This window comes from Colias philodice, chromosome 18 (assembly GCF_061535455.1).
Source record: "Colias philodice isolate Cphi_HAF_F1 chromosome 18, ilColPhil1 Martin Lab GWU primary, whole genome shotgun sequence".
Lineage (NCBI taxonomy): Eukaryota > Metazoa > Arthropoda > Insecta > Lepidoptera > Pieridae > Colias > Colias philodice.
The window spans coordinates 1,011,891-1,017,890 of NC_143103.1; the positions used below are offsets into that span (position 1 = coordinate 1,011,891).

The window sequence follows — 6,000 nt, forward strand, 5'->3', positions numbered from 1 at the left end:
TTTTTACGAATTTTCATTACCATGAGTCTTTTGACTGTTAAAATATATCTGTCGCTTTGATCACCATTTACACTAATATGAAAATATTTTACCAAGCTTTTTTCATGTAATTTATAGTCAAATTAAAACATTCCTGAAATTTAATTTACATACATGGGCTACATATTTTGTTTCATTCCAGTACATTCTTGAAAGAATCACAGTGAGCGGTCAATAGCCACTAAAAAAAATTGTTTAAGTTGGTAAAAAGTTGTTTTCGGTTGCAGTACATAGAGAACGGACACATTATATTATGTTTTACAAATTTATGTTCATAGGTGGTAGGTAGTTATCACTTACCACCAGGCGAACCACTACACTAGGCCAACACGCTTTATTATTTATACCTTTGTTAGCATGAATAGAGATCTTATTAAAAATTAATTGAGTTAAAAGCATTTTAAATAGGTTAATCGAGTAAACTTCCACATCTGTGGAGTATTTGGTTATTTATGAGATTTAAGTCGCTGAAACATGTGGCAATGTGACGTATTTTTGGATGGAAATAAACAAAAATTAATTGTTCATATTAATGAATTTATTTTTAAGTGTCGACAGTGGTACCTAGTGTAGACTGACAGGCAGGTTTTTGAACTTTGGTATGGATTAAAATACGCTAGTTACGTAGTTTAAAAATACCGACAAAAAATTACCTACTTTCAACATTTTTCACGTGGCCGATTAGCAGATAGAGATTTGTATTTTTTTTAACAATTTAGATTATTTTAATGTATTCCATGTTATAGTTTTATAATTTAGAGTTAGAGTTTAAAGTAATTTTCATCATTTCTATCACAATTATATCTGCTGGCCACAATTGACACGACTTATTCAAATTCTAAAAACCAAGAGCAAAGTCGACAAAGCATTTGAAGCGGTATTAAAAAGGAGCATTAAGGATCTCAAATCGTCGTCAGGAGGGGGGGTCCGTTTGCTTTTGTTTTTGTATTCGCAAGTCTTAATGGAATGTCCAAATTACCATTCACTTTTGATAATGCATTTCAAAGGGAATATTTGTTTGTAATTTAACGTCCAATCGTTCGCAACGTATTTGTTATTTCCTCAAAGCGAAATGTTTATTTGGCATTTAATTGGATATTTTATTGCTATTCGCTGCCCGATAAACAATTCCTTTGAAGGTTTTGTGACGGAGATTTTATTCAGATTTCGATTGGACGGAATAAGTGACCCATGGATTTTCTTAACATTCTAATGTAATAGATGTGTAGCTTTGTTTCGTGATTGATTAATTCTGAGCAATTCTTCGTATTTGATTGTGCTGATACAATTTTTTTTTATACCGATAAATACTATAACAAAGATTGTTTACGAATAATTCAATACTGAAGAGACGAAATCATTGGTATAATATACCTACCTACCTGTTTACTAATTTCATGTATAAATTTTAAAACCGTACATACCGCCAAATGATAATTTCAATTTTTATTGTAATTTTTTATGATTACGCCTGACTACATTTTATATTTTTTTTTAGTTTTCTATAGATTATTCATTTAATACAATAAATAACCAAAACCATCTTATTTAATCTGTATTCCTCCGCCTCTTTCGTCAATTTATTTTTCCTCTGAATCTTTTAAGCCCAGATAACATAGCCAACCCCGCAGTCGAATCCATTTAGCGCTTTTAAAAGGTTGACAAACGTGATTTTTTTTATTATATGATAGTAGATCAATCACAATACGAACCACCCCCATGGCCTGTACATTTATCATTCGTTCAAGTACTTCCGTGTTTGTCCGGGTTACATTGATATTAATTGAGGCCATAAATCTTGACTGATAGCATTTCCCTTTTCTGAGTTCTTGGTACTAACACTAGTATTAACCGACTATGTGAAAAAGTAAGCTAATGCTGTGTGTATAATTATTATAGTATTGCGCTATAATGGATGTCTTAGTTTCGCATGTTTTCATGGAAATGTGGTGAGGTACATTTTCAAATTCTAATCTTCTGTCCTCTCGTAAATTATCTTAATTGAACTAAGTTATTAAATAAGCGAAAAAAACTAAGTAACAAGTAAAAATTAAAGTCTGTTTTTGGTCTGGTCTAATAGTTTCAATAGCATATTGTCCGGTGTCCCTGACCTTGCGTCCATTACATTCTACTGCATAACAGCGGTTTCCTGTACAAATTCCTAATTCAAGCCATTACATTATGCCATCACATTTATCTATTTATAGTGGTGGTCACATAATTAAGAACGATCTGAAGTACTAGAAATTTTTATTTAAATAATGTCATATACAGAGATGTTCACCTTCTGAGAAGCAACTAGTTATGTCATAAAATAGCCACATTAATAGAGCAACTAAGTTTAAGAATAAATAATAAAATAGCCAACATAATTTTTTCAAAAATAATTTATTTTACCAAAGCAACACATTCAAATAATAGTGAAGCTGGACAAATAATTAAGAACGATTAATTTATCTGCTCGGGAATTGTTTTGTATGACACTTTCATTTAAAAAAATTACCATAATACGTTGCGAGAAAAATTTGTAAAGCAAGTTAATACATTTTTAACTAAAATTAATATTTAATAGCATGTCCACGGCTTTTAATTACTGTTTTACATCGGCGAGGCATTGACTCTATTAATTTTTGACATTTTGCTAGAGAAATAGAGTTTCATTCTTCTAAGAAAACGTCGTACAGCTCCCTTAAATTACGACACTGTGTATTTGAAACCTTTTTCTTTACTTCGAAGAACAGATTCTCTATTGGGTTTAGGTCAGGGCTGTTAGCTGGCCAGTCCAAAACAGAAACTGACTGCGCTGTTAGAAATTCCTTTACAGTGTGTGCAGTGTGCTTTGGATCATTATCATGCTGGAATGTCCAAATAACCGGGAGAACTTCTTCAGCATAAGGTAACATTGTTACTTCCAGTATATTTTTGTATTGGAATTGATTCATGTTACCTTCTATCAACTTTACAGGTCCAACACCATATCCAGAAAAGCACCCCCAAATTTTCACATTTCCACCACCGTGCCTTAATGTAATTTTCGTGTACTTAGGGTCGAATTCTGTATTCGGAGGACGTCGAACATATCGTTTTCCATCGGAACATACTCTGTTTATTTTCGTTTAGTCAGAGAAAAGTAAATTTTTCCACTGTCGTACAGTCCAGTGTTCATATTTTCTTGCAAATCTAAGCCGGGCTTGCCTGTGGCAAAGTTTCAACATGGGTACTTTTCTTGCTATCCGACCGTGCAATTTTTCTTCTACCAAACGTCTTCGAATAGTGCGTGCTGAGATTGTTGAAGGGTTATTTTCGCCGAAATATTCTTTTCTCAGCCCATTGGACCCTTTAAAGGGTTTTGTTTCACCATACGGACGATGTTTCGGTCATCTTGAGGAGTTGTTTTTTTCTGTCTTGGCATACGTGGGACATCCGAAGTTGTTTGATACGTATCAAAATGCCTTTGGGCGTGGAAAACCATAGTTTGAATATTGCAGATGCACTTTTTATAAGACCAATTCTTCCCGCGAAGTTTTATTATAACTTCCCTAGTAGATTTATCACAACTTTTATTTATTTTCATTTTTTTATGAGAAGTAATCACTTTTAATCTTTTGCAACACTTAATGGCGCCAAAATTATACAAACAACCGCAACACACAACAAATCGAGTCGAGTGTTCTCTATTGAAATTTGAATAAAAGTATAAACTATTTAGCGTTCTTAATTACGTGACCAGCTAGTAAATAGGAATACTATGTTTAGAAGTAGTGTAAAAAGTTTGTCTATTAATTTTTAGGCTAATCACGTGTATTAATGAATACAGTGATTTGTTGGAAAAGTATTTCTATAGCTAGAAAAATAAAAATAATTACATGAAATTAGTTATGCATCTTAGTCTGAAAAAAATCTTCCCTTTGTATCAGCGTTCTTAATTATATGACCACCACTGTATATTAGGAAATATTCATATAGATTCTGTAATATATCCAAGAGTTAGTGCATAAACATTAATACACATAGATTCTTAAACATTATCTGTGTATATTTTATTTAATTTTATAATCTAAAACAATCCAGAGAATTACGAACCTGTCTACAACCAGGTAGGTACAAAATCAAATCGCTAAAAGCTGACGAATGTTGACATAGTCTTTGTTTAAACCAGTCCAAATATTTAGACTACACATCAAATGTAAGACAAAACGGCTTGTAATTCGCACATGTGATCTCCTATTCCATAGGTACATTTAGATTTTTTGCTATTTATAATATGACCTTGGCATTGTTACAGTTATTAGTACTTAACAGTAGGTATAGTTTGTGCTAAAGTTGATAACATTTTTTTGCTTCGGCATCTTTAAACTGACTATCCTACTAATATTATAAATGCCAAAGTTTGTGAGGATGGAGTATTTATGTGTATGTTTATTATTCATTCACGAAAATACTACTGAACCGATTACAATGAAATTTAGCACACATTCAATGAATTAATCGGAAAATCGCACGGGAACGGGAACTATTCGAGTTTTTCTTTGAAAAAGCAGGCGAAGCCGCGGGCGGAAAGCTAGTATATTATAAATATAAAGTACTAGGTAGTAATTAATATACATAGTAAAAACACTTATTCTAACAATAATGAAATAAACTTCTACGGTATCGAAAGAGAAGAAAAAGTAGATGTATGGAAAGAATTGATATCCAAAATTGATAACGAAGATTTAAAACCTAATAAGTATTATGTAGGTATATAAATTTGGAATTCATGTTTAAGGAACAGCCCTTCAATATATAAATATTTAGATAGTTTAAATTAGTACCTTTGTTAAAACTGCGCTCCGATAAGAAGATAGAATTCCAATTTTTTCGATATTTACACAAACAATAACAAAATAATAATGTAAACTTCTCTTAAAATTAAATACAGTCACATAATGTGCAGCCTTCTAGAACCTATTGAAAGAAATTTGAAATTAAAAAAAAATTTCAATATTTTTCTTTTTATGTGTAGGTTGCCAGTTAATTCCAGAAGAAAAATTATTAACGAAACAATAGTTTTTTTTTTACTAAACAGCAAATCTTTTCATTACAATCATTCTAATTCCAAAAGCGAATAAATAACATAATAAAATTTTATATTATTTATCTACCACTAATCACTATCTACAAATAAACAAAAATTCCAATAATCATATAAATCCAAATTAAACATTCCGAACACATACCAAAATAAAAAAGAACACTCCATAAAAAAACACTAAACGTCACAATTCCCGCCAACATCGATTGACCACAGATTATCAAACGTCACTGAACCGCCATTTTGACGCGCGCGCGCGCTGCGTTCCCACTAACTACTGCCCGTGATTACCATCTCGATTACTATAAATAAATTTATCTCCCTAGTGTGGGATAGTATAGCCAGAGATATAAAACGCTATGCGTAGGCGTCTACGCATTTGTCCTTTGATTTTATGCATTTTATTTTGCACAGCTGCGACTTTTCATGGAATACTTTTGTTACTTTATTCATGAAGATATTTGGTGTAACTATTGGTCAAGCATATAACTACATTCTCTACGTAAGTAACTAACGCACTGTTTATAAACAATTTTATTTTATTTATTTACATACTTATTGACATTAAAATTTATAAGTAGTATAATTTATACAATTTATAGTAAAATGACATGTAAATATTGTAAAATGATATTATAATGTAATGTACTAACATAGTAATTAAGAAATTATTAACAAGTAGTTTTATGATGTTCTGAAAAAAAATGAATTTAATTTTTTAATAATTCAACAGCGAATGTAATTCTTTGTAAACAATTAGTATTATAATCTGGATATTCATTATTATATAAAAGAAATGTGGGTGGATCGCTGTTCCTCAACCTCAAAAAATGATTACCAAAAACCTAACAAAATTCTTTATTATATTTGCAAATAACATTGTCTAT

General features: G+C 31.1%; 1 protein-coding gene across 2 annotated transcripts in view; it reads right to left on the reverse strand.

Annotated features, from left to right (window-relative positions):
- LOC149480221 (cell adhesion molecule CEACAM5-like) overlaps positions 1-5,376 on the reverse strand; it is an 82,112-nt gene extending 76,736 nt beyond the window's left edge. For both annotated transcript variants that reach the window (XM_089706960.1, XM_089706958.1), the window contains exon 1: positions 5,259-5,376. The gene's annotated coding sequence lies outside the window, so the exon portion shown is untranslated. The remainder of the gene's footprint in view (positions 1-5,258) is intronic.
- Positions 5,377-6,000: the final 624 nt, after the last annotated feature.